Source organism: Siphateles boraxobius, unplaced genomic scaffold (genome assembly GCF_051911475.1).
Source record: "Siphateles boraxobius isolate OS27281-9 unplaced genomic scaffold, OSU_SipBor_1 18, whole genome shotgun sequence".
NCBI lineage: Eukaryota > Metazoa > Chordata > Actinopteri > Cypriniformes > Leuciscidae > Siphateles > Siphateles boraxobius.
In genome coordinates this window covers 13011920-13030224 of record NW_027508788.1, presented here as the reverse complement: position 1 = coordinate 13030224, position 18305 = coordinate 13011920, and the positions used below count along the sequence as shown (strand labels likewise).

Below are 18305 nucleotides of genomic sequence, written 5' to 3'. Positions count from 1 at the left end.
ATAAAGATGATTAGCTGAGAACAGATTGCACTTGCCAGGCGGATGCCAACAGGACAGGACAGGACAGGACAGGACTGGGCTGGACAATGTAGAAATGAGCGAGACAGAAGTTTGCTTCTAGCATGAGAAACTCAAATGAGAATCTGACAAAGAAAGCAGCAAGAACAGAGAGGGAAATAGAGACCTAATCAGAGGAGAAAGGGAACAGGTGGGAAGAGAGTGAACGAGGTAGTTAGAGGAGATAAGGAACAGCTGGGAGAGCAGAGAAAGAGAAAGTAACCTATGATGACCAGCAGAGGGGGACAGAGTAACAAGAACCAGACACAACATGACAAGACATAACAGTACCCCCCACTCAACGAGCGCCCCCTGGCGCTTCCGAGGAGGGAACCTGGCGGCTACGGAGGAAATCATCGATCAGCGAACGGTCCAGCACGTCCCGAGAGGGAACCCAACTCCTCTCCTCAGGTCCGTACCCCTCCCAATCCACCAGAAACTGATGACCACGGCCCCGAGGACGCATGTCTAGAATCCTGCGAACCCTGTAGATAGGAGCGCCTTCGACAAGAATGGGGGAAGAAGGGGGACGAGCGGGGGCGCGGAGGACGGGTTTAACACAAGAGACGTGGAATACCGGGTGGACGCGACGAAGATAACGAGGGAGAAGAAGTCGCACCGCGACAGGACTAATGACCTGAGAAATACGGAACGGACCAATGAACCGCGGGGTCAGTTTACGAGAAGCTGTCTTAAGGGGAAGGTTAAGAGTGGAGAGCCATACTCTTTGACCGCGACAATATCTAGGGCTCTTAGTTCTACGCTTGTTAGCGGCTCTCACAGTCTGAACCCTATAACGGCAAAGTGCAGACCTGACAATACTCCAGGTGCGCTTACAACGTTGGACAAAAGCCTGAGCGGACGGAACGCAGGACTCGGCGATTTGAGACGAGAACAGCGGAGGTTGGTACCCGAGGCTACTCTGAAAAGGCGATAGACCGGTCGCAGACGAAGGAAGCGAGTTGTGTGCGTATTCTGCCCAAGGAAGTTGCTCTGACCAAGACGCAGGGTTACGGAAAGAAAGGCTGCGTAGGATGCGACCGACAGTCTGATTGGCCCGTTCGGCTTGACCGTTAGACTGAGGGTGGAAGCCGGACGAGAGACTGACGGAAGCCCCAATCAAACGACAAAACTCCCTCCAAAATTGAGACGTGAACTGCGGGCCCCTGTCCGAAACGACGTCCGACGGAAGGCCATGAATTCTAAAGACATTCTCGACGATTATTTGTGCCGTCTCTTTAGCCGAAGGGAGCTTAGCGAGGGGAATAAAATGAGCCGCCTTAGAGAAACGATCGATAACCGTAAGAATAACTGTCTTACCCGCCGACGAAGGCAGACCGGTGATAAAGTCTAAGGCGATGTGTGACCACGGTCGAGAGGGAATAGGAAGCGGTCTGAGAAGGCCGGCAGGAGGGGAGTTCCCAGACTTAGTCTGCGCGCAGACCGAGCAAGCGGCCACGAAACGGCGCGTGTCACGTTCCCGAGTGGGCCACCAAAAACGCTGACGGATGGAAGCCAGCGTACCCCGAACACCGGGATGGCCAGCTAACTTGGCAGAGTGAGCCCACTGAAGAACGGCCTGACGAGTGGGAACGGGAACGAAAAGAAGATTCCTAGGACAAGCGCGCGGCGACGGAGTGTGAGTGAGCGCTCGTTTTACCTGCCTCTCAATTCCCCAGACAGTCAACCCGACGACACGCCCCTTAGGGAGAATCCCCTCGGGGTCAGTGGAGACTTCTGAAGAATTGAAGAGACGGGATAAAGCATCAGGCTTGGTGTTCTTAGAGCCCGGACGATAAGAAATTACAAATTCGAAACGAGCGAAAAACAGAGCCCAACGAGCCTGACGTGCATTAAGTCGCTTGGCAGAACGAATGTACTCAAGGTTCCTATGGTCAGTCCAAACGACGAAAGGAACGGTTGCCCCCTCTAACCACTGTCGCCACTCACCTAGGGCTAAGCGGATGGCGAGCAATTCGCGGTTACCCACATCGTAGTTACGTTCTGACGGCGACAAGCGGTGGGAAAAATACGCGCAAGGATGGACCTTGTTGTCTGAGAGCGATCGCTGAGAAAGAATGGCACCCACGCCCACCTCTGACGCGTCAACCTCAACAACGAACTGTCTAGAGATGTCAGGTGTAACAAGGATCGGTGCGGATGTAAAACGACTCTTGAGGAGATCAAAAGCCCCCTGGGCGGAAGCAGACCATGTAAAGCGCGTCTTGACAGAAGTAAGAGCTGTGAGGGGAGCAGCCACCTGACTGAAATTACGGATGAATCGACGATAGAAATTCGCGAAGCCGAGAAAGCGCTGAAGCTCGACGCGTGACTTAGGAACGGGCCAATCAATGACAGCTTGGACCTTAGCGGGGTCCATCCTAACGCCTTCAGCGGAAATAACGGAACCAAGAAAGGTGACGGAGGAGGCATGGAAAGTGCACTTCTCAGCTTTCACATAAAGACAATTCTCTAAAAGGCGCTGGAGAACGCGTCGAACGTGCTGAACATGAATCTGGAGTGACGGTGAAAAAATCAATATATCGTCAAGGTAAACGAACACAAAGATGTTCAGCATGTCTCTCAGGACATCATTAATCAACGCCTGAAAGACAGCTGGAGCGTTTACGAGACCGAAAGGAAGAACCCGGTATTCAAAGTGACCTAACGGAGTGTTAAACGCCGTCTTCCACTCGTCCCCTTCCCTAATGCGCACGAGATGGTAAGCGTTACGAAGGTCCAGCTTAGTAAAAAACCTGGCTCCCTGCAGGATCTCGAAGGCTGAAGACATAAGAGGGAGCGGATAACGATTCTTAACTGTTATGTCATTCAGCCCCCGATAATCAATGCAGGGGCGCAGGCCACCGTCCTTCTTCTGAACAAAAAAAAACCCCGCTCCGGCGGGAGAGGAGGAGGGAACTATTGTACCGGCATCGAGAGCTACAGATAAATAATCCTCGAGAGCCTTGCGTTCAGGAGCCGAGAGCGAGTATAGTCTTCCCCGGGGTGGAGTGGTCCCCGGAAGAAGATCTATACAACAATCATACGAACGGTGTGGAGGGAGAGAAGTGGCCCGGGACCGACTGAACACCGTGCGCAGATCGTGATATTCCTCCGGCACCCCCGTCAAATCACCAGGCTCCTCCTGTGAAGAAGAGATCGAAGAAACAGGAGGTACAGCAGACATTAAACATTCCACATGACAAGAGACATTCCAAGAGAGGATAGTATTCCTAGACCAATTAATAGAGGGATTATGACGAACTAGCCAGGGATGGCCCAAAACAACAGGTGAGAAAGGTGACTGAAAAATTGAAAAAGAAATGGTCTCGCTATGATTACCAGAGACAGTGAGGCTTAAAGGTAGCGTCTCTCGCTGAATCCTGGGGAGAGAACTACCGTCCAATGCGAATAAGGCCGTGGAATCCTCTAACTCCTGGAGAGGAATGTCATGTTCCCGAGCCCAGGTCTCGTCCATAAAACAGCCCTCCGCCCCAGAGTCTATCAACGCATTGCAGGTGGCAGACGAGCCGGTCCAGCGGAGATGGACCGAAAAGGTAGTGCAGGATCTTGAAGGAGAGACCCGAGTAGTCGCGCTCACCAGTAGCCCTCCTCTTACTGATGAGCTCTGGCTTTTACTGGACATGAGTTAACAAAATGTGCAGCAGAACCGCAATAGAGACAGAGGCGGTTGGTGATTCTCCGTTCCTTCTCCTTAGCCGAGATGCGGACGCCTCCCAGCTGCATGGGCTCAGAACTCGAACTGGCGGAGGGAGATGGTAGTGATGCGGAGAGGGGAGCAGCGGAGAAAGCGAACTCCTTTCCTCGAACTCGACGGCGAAGGTCGAACCGTCGCTCGATGCGAATAGCGAGTTCAATCAAGGAATCCACCCTGGAAGGAACCTCCCGGGAGAGAACTTCATCTTTAACATCCACGCGGAGACCCTCCAGAAACCGGGCGAGTAAAGCCGGCTCGTTCCAGTCACAGGAGGCAGCAAGAGTGCGAAATTCTATGGAGTAATCTGTTATGGATCGATTACCTTGAGTTAGGGAAGACAAGACCCGGGAAGCTTCTTCACCGAAAACAGAACGGTCAAATACCCGAATCATTTCCTCCTTAAAGTCCTGATACCGGTTAGTGCACTCAGCCTCCGCCTCCCAGACTGCCGTTCCCCACTCTCGAGCCCGTCCAGTAAGGAGAGATATCACGTAGGCGATACGAGCTCTGTTCTTGGAGTAAGTGTTGGGCTGGAGAGAAAAGACAACATCACATTGAGTGAGAAACGGGCGGCATTCTGTGGGCTCACCCGCGTAACACGGTGGGTTATTGACTCGGGGTTCAAGAGATTCGGAAGCCCTGGAAGTGACCGGTGGATCGAGGCGGAGATGATTGATCTGTCTTGTGAGATCGGAGACTTGGGCGGCCAGGGTCTCAACTGCATGTCGAGCAGCAGACAATTCTTCCTCGTGTCTGCCAATCATCGCTCCCTGGATCTCGACGGCTGACTGGAAATGATCCGGAGTCGCTGGGTCCATCTTGGTCAGATTCTTCTGTTATGCAGGTAAGTGAGGACCCAAAAGCGTTTTAACAGGAACAGAATCTTTTAATGACAACACAGGGTAGTACACAGATCTTCTTCTTGAATGATAAAGGAGAAAACAAACAACCCGCAGAGAGGGCGATAACAGGAACATAAAAAGTCTCTCAGGTAACTTCAAAAGCTTTAGACAGCAGTAGAGAATAGCCGAGTAGCGGCGACAGGCTGCAGGTCTCTCAGAGAGGTCGCGGGTCGAAGATAGACTGTGACTACCAGGTCTCTCGTAGCATCGGATGAACTAGACAGAGTAAATAAAGATGATTAGCTGAGAACAGATTGCACTTGCCAGGCGGATGCCAACAGGACAGGACAGGACAGGACAGGACTGGGCTGGACAATGTAGAAATGAGCGAGACAGAAGTTTGCTTCTAGCATGAGAAACTCAAATGAGAATCTGACAAAGAAAGCAGCAAGAACAGAGAGGGAAATAGAGACCTAATCAGAGGAGAAAGGGAACAGGTGGGAAGAGAGTGAACGAGGTAGTTAGAGGAGATAAGGAACAGCTGGGAGAGCAGAGAAAGAGAAAGTAACCTATGATGACCAGCAGAGGGGGACAGAGTAACAAGAACCAGACACAACATGACAAGACATAACAGCCATGACCCATCTTTGCTTAAAAAGACTGAGAAGCACTTTTACACCCAAACACGAAACCCTTAACTATTACCAGTTCACCTGCTCATTGTGGACTGTTTCAAAAGAGTTGGATAATCTAATTTGGATAATCTTTTCACTTTTATTTTGTCTCTGTCCCAACTTTTTTGGGGTGTGTTGCAGCCATCAAAATCAAAATTTGTTCATATTTACAAAATACAATTATGTTGGTCAGTGAAAACATTGGAAAACATTTGTTTGTACTTTTGTCAGTTAATAAAAGGTTAAATAGAATGAACAAATCACAGATTCTTGATTTTATTGCATTTTACAAAATATCCCAACTTTTTCTGATTTGGGGTTGTAACATTCAACATTATTATTGATATGGCTGCATTGACACCATTAAATGAGAACTGAACGATGACATCACGGTTTTCTCCAGAGCGGCTATATATATGTGGCCTGGGGAGTCAGGTACTTGAAGGAACTGTAAGACGCACCAATACTTATACTAATATTCGACTACGCCACCCGGTGTATAACGGGAACTACCGGCCCCAGAATAGGGGGGCGCACAGGTTCGTTACCGAATCTGGGTGAGCAGAGAGACATAGGTCAGGGAATACAAAAGATGGGGTAGCTTTATTCAAATTCAAAAAAAAAAAAAAAAGTTAAAACACCAACTGCACAATATTCACAGGTCAAAAAGAAACCAACCCAAAGAAACCCTTTAGACAAATATATAAATAACTACAAACAAACAAAAGAAAGCTTTAAAGGAGGGGAATGGCCTACTGTAACCCCCAATTCACACACACCACACTTAATACCCACACACACCCACTCTAATGAGGTCAATTCCAAGAAGCATGGCACTCAAGTTGAACACCTGTAAATATAGTAGCCAATTACCCCTCCCCGATACACTCTCCCCACAAATACTCAGCTGGTACTAACCAGACTCAAATAAAGCAACAACATAATAAACTTTTCACAAACAAAAAACAAAGGAATTACAAAGACAATCTTCAATTCAATCTCCCCTTGTAACTCAAAACAAGTTTAGACCTACAAAATAATTGACATTAGGGGAGACCGGGGACAGTTGCAACATGTAAATTTTCTCCAACCAGAAACAAGCTAGACTGATGCCACTCACACTGCACATGCTCGATTGGATGCCTCCCCTTGCAGAGAAAAATCAAGGAGATTCTTGAGCTTCTCCAGGATTTATTGAAGAAAAATTGTTTTTAAAGTATGAAAGTATTTATTTTCTTGAGCTTTGTTTTTGTTAATCTGTTGTCACTGTTTTTGTGATTCAGCTCAAACTTATATGGTTTAAATTAGTGATATGTTAACTTTAAGCTAGTATGGTTAGCATGTAATAAGGTCAATTGTTTAGCTAGCACAGGAGGTTTTATCATGGCTTACAACTGTTGCAACTGTCCCCGTACAATGCATAAATATAAAAACAGACCACATTGCAGTTATTTTTAAAAAAAAATTCATAAGTTTTTACTTTAATATAATATAGTTCATCAAGTTGGAGCAAGGACAGGTTTATGTTTATGTGTGTGTGCATGTGCGCGCACGTGTGCAGATGTCTGTGACCATGCGTAACATTGTTAAAATGAAAAATTATAATATAAAATATAGTTTTTTAAAAATGTTTTACATGACAATAGGCTAAATAAAAGTCAATTGCCTCACAAATTGTTCCATTCTTCCTATGTCACTAAAAGCCTACTGTATTTTATATCAATTTGAATATTGGACATTGCACATAAGGCCTACTCATCTAGACAAATCTATAATTGTCATCTAATCAAAGCTGATGAATAAAGAACACTGTAATATTATTATAACTTACATTTTTGGTAATAATCATTTTGCTAACACTGACATATATTGCAATATAGTGTATTTGTAACATGTTGCAACCATCCCCAAACAATGTTGCAACTGTCCCCGGGTGACAGTTGCAACATCTGACTCCTTACATTCTAATGCAAATTGTGAAAAATGTAAATTCTGTAATTATCTTTAAATGGTTTAGACTATTAACATACAGATGTAAGTTTATTGTATAAACAATTGGTTTGTCTAATACAAACCGTCTCTGAGTAACAGAGCCAAATGCAAAAAGTGTTGCAACTGTCCCCGGTCTCCCCTACATACAATACTCTGTAAAGAATAAACAAAGCAAACAAACAAAAAAAAGAGAAATATCCAATCATATTTCGCAACAAAACAGAAAACAACAACAAAAAAAAAGATAAAAAGAAAAGACAAAGAAACAAACAGGGCCACGATCGCCGCACACTCGACGGCAAGCCAGCCAGAAAACAGCCACATTTCCTTTTCTCACTCCGTGGCGGGCAATCGTGCCGGCCCGCTGTTTTAAAACACACCCAGACTTCACTCCACAAGACAACAACCAGAATAAGGCCCATGACTAGTATGACCACCCGTCCCGCGTAGCGCGTGCGCGCACAGCATTTGAAGCCCAATTCATGCGTCCCGCAAATTGAGACCGTGTCACGCATAATCAATGCTTGATCAAAAAAAAAAGTTGGTCGCTCTATATCCTCGAGCCCCAGGCAGCCAAACGAACATTACTTGACAGTTCAGCACACTACTGTTGCCACACCCAGGTGACCCACCCCTCAGTTGAACTGCTGACTAGGTTGTTGTCAACTTTTTCGTTGTTGTCATGACAGCGCACGCACGTGCATACCCGACACACTGGAACTTTTGCGCGCTTTCCATTTCAAAAATGGAGAAAGAGTCTGAGGCACCGCCATCAATTAAAAAGAGAAGGTCTGGGTACAAGAAAGACTGGGGAAATGAATATTTGTGGCTGAAAGGTGTTGAGGGGGATACCGAGAGGGCTTTTTGTGACATTTACAAAACGTCCTTCTCAATCGGACATGGAGGGGAATATGATGTCAAACGACACAGACTCACGGAGACTCACAAGAAACGTGTCCAACAGAAAGAGACGTCCAAATCTATGGATGCTTTCCTCCGACCTAAAAACGACTTTCTAGCTGACAAAGTGACTGCTGCAGAGGTGACGAGTGTGTATCACACTGTCCAACACGCTACATCATATCGAGCAGGAGATTGTGGCACAAAGCTAGCAACAACGATTTATCCGGACTCGGACATTGCCAAGAGGATGGCCTGTGGTCGGACGAAGGCAGAGGCCATTGTCACAGATGTGCTTGCCCTGCCTCCGTCGAAGATTGCTTGAAAGTCCTTAGAAGACCACTGAATGAGCAACGAGAGACAACAACCAAAGGTAAAGTTAAAGTTATGTTCATGGATGTAACATTGTTGTGTGTTAGCTATTTGTCTAATGTTAGCTAATCATCTTCTTATACTGATATGTTAAATGTCAACTTTTCCTTCAGTTCACTGAAATTGCATCAGTAGGCCTAGCTAACGTTAGCTAACATAATGCTGCTCATTCGTGCCTTCGTGAAACCAGGCTCTGTGTATCCTTACATGATTGTGAGCAACATTTCACTATTCGTTATCTCCCAAACTAAACAAACAAAAGCAACTATAATTTTTGAAAAGGTATAAATATTTCTATAGATAATATTATAAATAATAATATTTTTATAAAATCAATAATGATCAAAACAGTAAAGAAGTATCTTGTATTTTTTATAATAATCGGTGGTATTTTCAAAGTATGAAAATACAATTATTAAACAATTTTATACTACAGGGCTGTTGAACGCTTGATTCTGATTGGTTGAGAACGTTCTAAGGTGTGCAATTATTTTCAGGGAAACGCACGGCAGGTTTGACCGCATTACAGTTCCATATCACTGCGCGTAGTTAACTGTAATAACGGAAAATAGGATCCAATTCATAACAAGAAAAAACATGCAGCCCCATGCACTTGATCTGCAATTTACGATTTCTAACCTTACAATCAAAGGACACATGCAGTTTAATTTTAATAAATAAAGTATATAGAAAATTTAACTGAATATATAAATAAATTGATAGTCCTGCTGCACGGGTTTTCGTAATTATTCCAGATAATATAACAAACAAATAATTATTGATAGGCCTACTTATTAAATGGGCTTTGTGTGTTTAATTTATTAGGTTATCTACTGTTAATTATAGAAAACAAGAACAAATTAATTAAAACGAATTTAATTATCAATTAATAAATAGCCTATAATAATATTGACGCGCATGCTTATTGCAACCTCTCTCTCTCTCTCTCTCTCTCTCTCTCTCTCTCTATCATAACTGCATTAATAACTGCATAAAGCCGGGACACACTTACTAAGGCCAGTTATGAATGTAATTTGATACTTATGTTGTGACTGATCATGCCCAAACCCGTGTTCAGCGCGTTCAGTCTGTGTTCACAGTCGGTGTTTAAGACCTGCTACAGTCGATGGAAACAGTCAGTCTTCGAATGTTTCAGCGAGTCGTAAGTGTGTTCCCATCATTAGTCTGCTATCAGTGGCTCAAACCTCCGTTACTAAAATGACGTTTTGGAATTAGCAACGGAGGCATGGGATTAGATGCGTAAGAAATTAGTCCTACATACAAGAGCGTTTTAATGGCAAAAGCTTGACAAACGTCTTAAAATGCATCATCTGAACAACGTTTTGAGGTGTGGTCACTGTAGTATAAGCGGAATAATTGACTTCAGGCCGTTGAATTACTAGAAAAATAATTCACACCCGAGGTGTAACGGCCACTCCGCTTCGCGTCGTGACCGCATTACCAACTCGGGTGTGCATTATTTTTCTAATAATTCAATGGCCTGTCGTCAATTATTCCTTACATATAGATATGCTTTTAAATCAAGAATAAAGCATTTATAGCTGTATTTATAAACTGCTTATTAATGTCTATTAATGCTATATAAATGATGAATTAACTGTTTACTAATGCTTAACTAATGATTGTTAGCGTGCAGTTATTATAAAGTGTTACCTAATCGTTTTTTAGAGAATCTCTTTTAAGTTCATCCCATCTGTGTGTGTGTCTCCACAGCCCACACGCCATTCTTCTCAGTGGCTTCAGATGCCTCCAATCATGGGACCACCAAGCTCTTCCCACTGTCAGTGCGTTACTGGACGCCAGACTTGGGAGTACAGACGAAGGTCCTTGATTTCTATGATGACAGTGATGAAACATCTGCCGCAATCCACAACCAGATAGTCACCAAGCTGGAGGAAAACGGACTGGGACTAGACATGATATCTGCGTATTCCGCTGACAATGCTAGTCTGAATTACGGGAGATACAACTTTGTCTTCCAGAAACTGAAAGAGCACAACAATTGCCTTTTGAAGGCAAACTGTGTGGCCCACATCGTTCACAACAGTGCAAAACACGCAGGAGATCGGCTAAATATTGACATCGAAAATGTTGTCACCAAGACCTTTAGCCACTTCTCCTCATCTGCCAAACGCACTGAGGAATTTAAGTCAATTCACACCTTTGTGGAGATAGAGTACCAGTCCATGCTTAGACATGTGCCCACAAGATGGCTGAGCTTGTGGCCTGCAGTGAAGAGGCTTCACGACAGCTGGGCTCCTATCAAGACCTACTTTCTCTCATTGGGAGAGGACCAATGCCCAAAGTCACTATGGCGGCTGTTCAAGGATGACCAGGATGGTGAGGGCAACCCCCTTGATCTACAGGTAATTAATTTTAATTGCACTCAACTTTTTTTTCATCTAAATATTATTACATGAAACAGGGATTAGAGAAATGATGATAATGCAAACAGTGCCAGCACACAGCATCATTGACTCTCCTTACTTCTTTTAGGTTTACCTGTCCTTCCTCAGCAATGCGCTGAAGATTTTCCACGACACTGTGCTGGTGCTGGAGCGAGAAGATGGGACTGTCTGTGAGCTCTATGATATGATGTTCACCCTAAAAACCAAGCTACAGCAACGACAGAGTGATGGTTTCTTTGGGGCCCAGACGGGTGTACTCCTCCAGCAGTTTCCAGACAGACAGGCAGCTGTGCTCAGAGAGGACATGTGCAACTTCTACCAGTCCTCTCTCACCTACCTGGAGCAGCGCTATGACTTCTCAGACTCCAATTACCAGAAGAAAGTGGCTAGCCTGGCACTAAAGAAGAGCCCATTCAACTTCTCCCATCTCTGTGAAGCTGTAGAGGTCCTGCAGCTAAGCAAGAAGTTGGACGTGGATGCCCTATATGATGAGTATTGTGTCGTTCTGCCACACCAACAGGCCATCGTGCAGTCTGGAGCTCCAGTCGTGGAGAAGTTTCGTGAGAAGCCACCTTACTCAAGCACACACACACACCAAACATGACAGCATTAGCTTCTGTCCTCTTGAGTGTACCAATCACCAATGCTTCAGTGGAGAGGGTCTTTTCACTGATGACAGGATGCTGGACGGACACAAGGAACAGATGTTCGGTAAACCTCATCAAGCCAGAAATCCAGGTGAAGAGCAACTTCACATTCAGTTGCAAGGACTTCTACACTTATGTAGTGAAAGAGAAGGTTCTCCTCAATGCTGTATGCTCCAACAAGAAATACAAGTTCAAGAAGAAACCTGAAGGTAAGAAACCTAGTTATGTAAGACCCCATTTGTCTAAGATGAAGTTTGATTGATTTTGAACAGTGGTGGACTGTTTATAGGGGTGCAAATGTGTCACTTTTAGGAAACAGTAGCCTTTTAGGTCAAAATATGTCATTGTTTTGCATAGGATTGTATCTTGGCACCTTTGTGTATTGTTGTCACCTTGTGATGGTGATGGGTTTGCACTCCTCTGTCTATACTGGAAAACCATTTTTAAGCTTATCATAAAAATGAATGTTGCTTTAATTCTGTCTCTTATCTTTCTTCCTTATTTGATTCAGATGCTGGTGAAAGGTTTGAGTCCTAAAGGTGTCCCCAGAACACTGAACAGTTTTTTTTCCTGCGCCTGCCTTTACAAGTTTGCAAGTTCACCATCCTTCCTCCCCTTCTCGTTCCGTGAACCTCTGGAGTTGTTAGTTAAGAATTCCTGTTAATCCTAGAATTTTATATTATAATTTATTTAACGTGAATAAACTGTAATGAAAAATAACAATATATATATTTAATAAGTGGAAGTGCATCTGTCAATTCATTGAATGTTCAAAATATTATGAATCTTTATTTAGAAAAAATACACATTGGTTGGCCTGTTCATGAGCATACATCAGCCATTACACATGTTTAGGGGAATAGGGCATTATTAATATACCATGTAAGGTGGTATGTGCTAGAAATGGGTAAACCACTATCAGTGAATCTGCCCGTGGGGTGGGGGCACCGCCGCGCCAGGCAGTGTCCCACATTGTCCCTCATAAACATACCCCTTGTCCCCCCTTGGGCTTATTAGCAGGTGGTATTAGCAGGTGGTCACCCTACCCATGACACACTGGCTGCGTGGCGTGAGCGTGACGTTTCTGTTGCGCGTCAGCTGCGTCGCGTTTTCTGTGTCTTTGCACACCAGAAACGTGTCTGACGCGGCGCTGCTGACATGGATCACCCTTGTTCGACATATGGGAGAGAGTTGTGGAAGGCCAATACTTTGTGTTAAGCATACATATACCGCCTACTGATAAAGACACTGTCAGCAGTATTGACAGCAAAATAGACTACAGAATATTTCGTTCTGTATTGACAGGTGCAATATTTGAAAATTGACGCTTACGCCACGCAGCCAGTGTTTCAGCCCAGGCAAGACAGCAGTGCGTTACAAAAAGACGCGCATCTCGTCCCGAAAAACAGATGAAACCCTTGATTGTGTCACTCAACCTGTCGAACATGAAATAGAAGAATTAGGATGGCGCGCCAAGATGCCGTCTGAGTAGCTGAACCGTTTCTGTCTCACATAAACTTTTGTGCAAAACTTTGTCTGCTTTTTCCTTCCTTGATTTTTGCGTTACTTCTACAAATGTCTTTATGTTCTGAATGATGCTACGACGTTTCTAAGCTGGAATTGAGAATATTTGCCTTCTGGGACTGTTAGAATTGAACGTCTGTCGCGGCCTGCCGAGTGCGTTGACTGAAACTCACGTTGCTGAAACATAACCTGAGATAAATGGAAGGAATGGCGGAAAGTGTGAAGCCGAAGCGTGTGCATGATTATGCTAAACTCACCCCCGAAGTCGAAGATGATTTAAGTATGGATTGTTTGCCATCTTCAGACACCCTGATTAACAGCCCTCTTTCGAAGATCCGACGGCAGGTATCTGAGCCTTCAAATACGGAAATACTAAATGATATACTAAAGGCGATTGAGAGGTTGGGAAAAAAGCAAGATGATTTCATGGAGAAGGTACTGGAAATTGAAAAGTCTGTTACATCAAACTCGACCCTGATATCCCAACTCACCACCAAAGTTGATTCAGTTGCCGACAAAACGGAGAGGGCGGTAGCTAAAGCTAACGAACTAGGTGTTCAAGTAGCGGCTGTGGTCACTGAAAACAAACAGCTGTGGGAAAAAGTCGACGAACTGGAGGCATATAAAAGAGTTTGGAATTTGAAAATGTCTGGTATTCCGGAGGAGGAGGCAGGAGAAAACGTGAAAATGATCGCAATGGATATTGTTTCTCGAATCTCGCCGGGATTGAGAGACGTTCTTCAGACTTCCATTGATGTTGCACACAGAGTCGGCCCGAGAGCAGGAGGCGCGAGTCCACGGAGGATTATTGTGCAGTTTTTGTCACGCACTCATCGGGATCGCATCTGGATGGACGCGAAAAACTCTGAAGTTCTAAAACAGAAAGGCATCAAAATAACAGAAGATCTGACACAACGGGCGAGGGAGGCACGGAATAAACTGTGGCCACTGGTAAGTCAAGCCAGGAAGGATGGAAAACGAGCTGGGTTCAAGGGATCTTAACTAATGATTGTTAGCGTGCAGTTATTATAAAGTGTTACCTAATCGTTTTTTAGAGAATCTCTTTTAAGTTCATCCCATCTGTGTGTGTGTCTCCACAGCCCACACGCCATTCTTCTCAGTGGCTTCAGATGCCTCCAATCATGGGACCACCAAGCTCTTCCCACTGTCAGTGCGTTACTGGACGCCAGACTTGGGAGTACAGACGAAGGTCCTTGATTTCTATGATGACAGTGATGAAACATCTGCCGCAATCCACAACCAGATAGTCAGGCGCGAGACTTTTAACTTTTCTTGTTTTTCTCTTAATGTTCGGGGGATTCGCGATCTTACTAAAAGAAAAGCTTTATTTTTATTTTGTAATTCTAAAAAAAGAGATGTTTATTTTCTACAAGAAACTCATTCTAGTGTTAATGATGAGTCATTTTGGTCAGCACAGTGGGGAGGTAAAACTTTATTTTCACATGGATCTACTCACTCAGGGGGAGTTGTAATTTTATTTAACCATAATTTTAGTGGTAAAATTCTTGAGTCACACTTCTCCTTAGAGGGTAGATGGATAATGGCTGTTGTTCAGTCTGGAGAAGCTGTTATTATCTTTTGTAATGTATATGGCTTTAATAGCTCTAACTTAAACCATATTCTTTTCCAATCTTTATCTACAAAATTACTTGCTTTAAATTCGAAATTTCCTTCAGCAGCATAAATAAATAGTTATTGTGGGAAGGGATTTTAATGAAGCCCCTGATCTACATTTACATAGATTCCCCCCAAGACTTAATGTTAATTCTCTTAATTTAGTAATAAATGATTTTTGTAGAAAAAAAAAGAAAAAGAAAAAAAGAAATAGAAGAATTACTAAAGGTGGGGCATGTGATTTTCTTTTTTGACCATTTTTTCAAAATCACTTGAAATCCTATTCCTGACCCACTTGCTGGCTGTAAATTAGAAGCACTGAAATGGAAATTAAGCAATTTAATCATCTGTGGAACGGGCAGGACTCGAAAAACTCCAGCCAATCATTTTCAAGACCGTCTAGAATCATTGGACAGATGTAACAGTTATAGCCCAGCAATATGTAGAACTAGCTAGCTAAACAACCTGTTTGGGGAGGAAGCTGATGTGAGCGATTGTATTTATGTATAGGCATCTGAGTTTTCGCTCGTGCTTGATTGCGCGTCCATGTTTTTCGAATGGGTGGAGTCAGAGCCAGCGTTGAAGGAGAAGTAGGTAGGACCTTATGAGTTGTGTATTTTCAAAATCTGCCTGCCGTTTTGCAAATCACATACCCCACCTTTAATAAACCAATTCTCTTGGTCGGCGTTACGTCACAAATCATGTGACCTGCATAGCAACAAGCCGCCGCCGTGTTTGAAGGGTAAAACAAACCGAAGGCAAAGCCCGAGGCAAATCAAAAAGGTATCTATTCACAGATATGGATACTAACGGACTACTTTGTATTAATGATGAATGATATCTGTGTATGCGAATGTATGTCGGTGGTGAGAAGTGAATGTAATAAAACACTCATGTAAACCACTTTGTGACTAGCAAACGTTACATGTCTGTGAAAGGTGCTAGCAGCTATATGAATACAGATCTTCTTCTTCTTCTATTACAGAATGTCTTATCAATATATAGACAGTCTCCTAGCGCCTGGATTGACCAGGTACCACAGAAAGCTGTGGCTTGTAGGTTTAGCATTAAAATCTTGTCCCTATCGGCATCCAGCTGAGTCCTGGGAGAACAACCCAAAAGCATGGCCCAGGCTCGAGTATCCAGACTTATACAATTACCTCATCAAATCCCCTGGTATGAACACCATGTGTACATACCATGTGTCCTACACTTGCAGTCATGTTTAAATACCCATTAAGCATCGATTACATTAACTATGTAATCGATTTTTTATTCATTAAAAAAAACAAAAAACTGTTCATTCAAAAGCATTGTGTTACAAAGTGGCTGTAATGAGCTCAATCTGTCAGTGGCACAGCTTGTACAATGTCAGTGAGGTACACAGTTTTTTCAAAAAAAGCCAATAAAGGCTAACTGCATAAATGTATCTCATTCCCCACACAACTAGTGCATTTCATTGTTGCTTATCAGAGTAGAGCTGCCGACCATTAAGCAGAGCAATGTCATAACATAGCAACAGAAAATTGAGTGGCCATCTCTGCAGTGGTATTATTTTGTTATTCTTTGATTTGTCCCTCAATTTGTCCATTCATTTGAGATTACATTTCTATTTAGATTTAAAGTAAAATGGTATGTGCATACCCTATATTCACTTTTTGTATTAACCAGTCATCAGATTAAATTTTATTGAATGTAGTGTCTAACGACAACAGCTAGACTTTAACATTTGTAATGAGAAATTGTTTCTTAGACATTGTATAAGTTGTGAAATACTAAAAGGCGTGAAGATTGACATGAAAGCATTTGTATCATTTACTTGATGGTAATCTGATGTAGGCCGCCATAGCTTTGTGCTGTGTGAACTAACACCTTAGCCGTTTCTCAATGTCAAGGATACTTCCTTGGCAGGATTGATCCTTGCAAGTCATTTCCTTCAGAGGCTAGGCAAGGCTCCTCTTTAGCATTCGGAGAACACGTAAATGGAACAGGCTAGCAAGTGCACGTCATTGCGTCATTACGTCAGTGAAAAGGTCCGCTTTTGGCGCTGCAAAAATTCAAAAAGATCAAAAAGTTGTGATGTACACTAACGTTCAAAAGTTTGGGGCCAGTACGATTTTAAATGCTTTTAAAACAATTCCCGTCTGCTAACCATGTTAAATTACTTTGTACAACTTAACTAGTTATTTATAAAAGAAATGCCGGTGACGGCAACCAAGCTAAATGAAAGGTCCGGTTCAGTTAGCAATCAATAACGTAATTTGTATATATTTGTATAATTTGTAATATCAATACGGTAGTAATTTGTACTGGCACTTAAACGTTAAACTTTACTTATATGTACAACGGTTATAACAAATGTATGGTAACTTACATGTACAAGCATAGTGCCCCGTTATTCCTCCGACTCCGCTAACGTCTGACATTTTTTATTTTTTGAACAAGATAGCAAAGCCGGCGCATAGGATTGTGGGTGATTTGAGAGCGCGAAGGCTACACATATGCATCCTTTCCTGTGTATGGGATATTTTTCGAACGAAGGACTCAGTCCTTGGTTGAAATTCTGAGGATCCTCGACATTGGAACAGTCCTTCGACGGATGTCGCTGACGTAGCATCCTGGAAATAATGGCTTCCGAGGATCCTTCCTTGACATTGAGAAACACCTCTTGTCCAATCGCCTGGAGCCATTTCTCTCTCCTTTCTGGCTCAGTTGTGAAGGAATACAAATTTATTAAAAGGTTTAATCTAACTTCTAATACTATCATATATAAACTGAGAAAGTTCTGTTTGTTGAAGTTAGCATTTCAGGTTAGGATGGTAAATGATATCAGCTGTGAAACAGTTTCCAGCAAGAGAATCTGGCAAATCCTGTTTTCTCCATTGTAAGTTAAATGAGTCTGATCACTGAGACTTTCTTTAATGGCTCTGGGATGGCTCTTGGAACCAGAGTTCCTGGCCACTATCAGCATTTGAATAGTTATGCTGATTCCATTGGATTGGTAATGCCCTCAGAGTAGGGTGTGTTCGTACTACATTTGCATGCTTTGTTTGAATTTGTCTCCACCTCCAGAAGTCCCTCCTCTTAAAATGCCTATAATATACCATGTAAAGTTACTTTAATTTAGACTTGATTGAGATGACTACAGCGACGAATTAAAGAACTTATACCTCAACAATCTCCTGGTCTGCAACTCTATCTTTTCTACACTTGAGAAGAAAAAAGTTTCACTACAGTTGCCTTGCTAGGTATCATGTAAAATGAGAGGTCACTCCTCTTTACGCTGTTGTTTGTGCAACTAACAACACAACTGTTTTTAGGCATGATTCTCGGCGCTTGTTTATCTTCCGCTTTCGTGTTGCTTAATGGCGGACACTTGTTTGTTTTACCCTTCGCCGCGTTGCTATGCGCGCGCAGTGCATTATGGGAGTAAAAGTCCCGGATGTCCGACCTTGAGAATAAAGAAAAGAAAACAAATCACGCGAATGCCTCTTGTACGTACCGAGAGATATCCA

General features: G+C 43.5%; 1 protein-coding gene across 1 annotated transcript in view; it reads right to left on the bottom strand.

Annotated features, from left to right (window-relative positions):
* LOC143741187 (uncharacterized) overlaps window positions 1–18305 on the bottom strand; it is a 62165-nt gene that overhangs the window by 35502 nt on the left and 8358 nt on the right. The window lies entirely within an intron of this gene.